This window comes from Propithecus coquereli, unplaced genomic scaffold (assembly GCF_000956105.1).
Source record: "Propithecus coquereli isolate 6110/MARCELLA unplaced genomic scaffold, Pcoq_1.0 Scaffold253, whole genome shotgun sequence".
Lineage (NCBI taxonomy): Eukaryota > Metazoa > Chordata > Mammalia > Primates > Indriidae > Propithecus > Propithecus coquereli.
The window spans coordinates 1,914,888-1,915,932 of record NW_012148097.1 but is presented as its reverse complement, the minus strand read 5'-3'; the positions used below and the strand labels follow the sequence as shown (position 1 = coordinate 1,915,932).

Genomic DNA, 1,045 nt, shown 5'->3' with positions numbered 1-1,045 from the left:
CTCTTGCTCAGGCTGGTTTCGAACTCCTGAGCTCGAACAATCCACCCACCTCGGCCTCCCAGAGAGCTAGGATTACAGGCGTGAGCCACCGCGCCCGGCCGACTATTCCCTTATTTATTACAAAATGTCTCATGGTTTTTTTATGTGTACCGTAATTTAATTGATCTCATACACTAAAATTCAGATCATGAGTGAGTCACAGAATATATTTATTGGACAGTCCTGATTTAACTAAGACTGGCTTGTGGTTAAAAGAATATGATCAGTTTTTTGAATTTTGATAGTAATTCCAGTTCAGTAAATGCTATTATTAAGTAGATAGTTAAGATCTCCCACTCTTCTCCAGACAAGGGTTCCCTGCTTTGGTGCTGTTTTGAGCAATTGCTCTACCTGGGAAGAAGGATAAGGGCGGGCACTCCATTTTGGTGCTGCCCCATCCTTAATCCTATCCTGAGCAACTGCTACACCTGGGGAAGGAGGCAATGCTTTATCAATCTAGAAAGGCATGATAAGATTCAGAAAGTGACCTAGAGTAACCTAAGGGTACTTATGCCATTAGCTTGAATCTGCCTTGTGGTTCACACCCCCCCACAGGGGGCTTTCTTAGAGCTCATAGAGACAGATGGAATTTTGAGGACACCTGTTGATCATTTGATTACATTCCACACCTCCCAAGAGCTGCCTCCAGACTGGGCTAATAAAAGGAAACAATCTGAGAAGTCAGAGGGAGAGTGGGTACGTTAGTTGGTCTGTCTCTCTTCACTGGAGGAGACACACCTGTTCTGTTTTACAGTAAAGAGCTACACCTGTGAAACTGCTTCCTGCCTGAGGTTGTTCCATTGCCTTGGCCTTGCTGGTGAGTTCCAAGCAAGGACTCAGAGGACCAGGATCATAATCTGGACTTGACACTTTGGTGTGTCTGGTCATTCTTCGACCAAGACCACACCAAGAACCGAGGGCAGACTCCCACCCTGACATTTTTGGTGCCGTGACTTGGATTTCTCTGACTCTGTCTCTGTTTTCCTCTTCTAAAGATGCGATTAGA

The 1,045-nt window shown here is 45.3% G+C and overlaps 1 protein-coding gene across 1 annotated transcript in view; it reads left to right on the top strand.

Moving 5' to 3' along the window:
- The window catches only part of FARS2 (phenylalanyl-tRNA synthetase 2, mitochondrial), a 394,817-nt gene that overhangs the window by 91,223 nt on the left and 302,549 nt on the right, over positions 1-1,045 (top strand). The gene's annotated exons all lie outside the window — the stretch shown is intronic.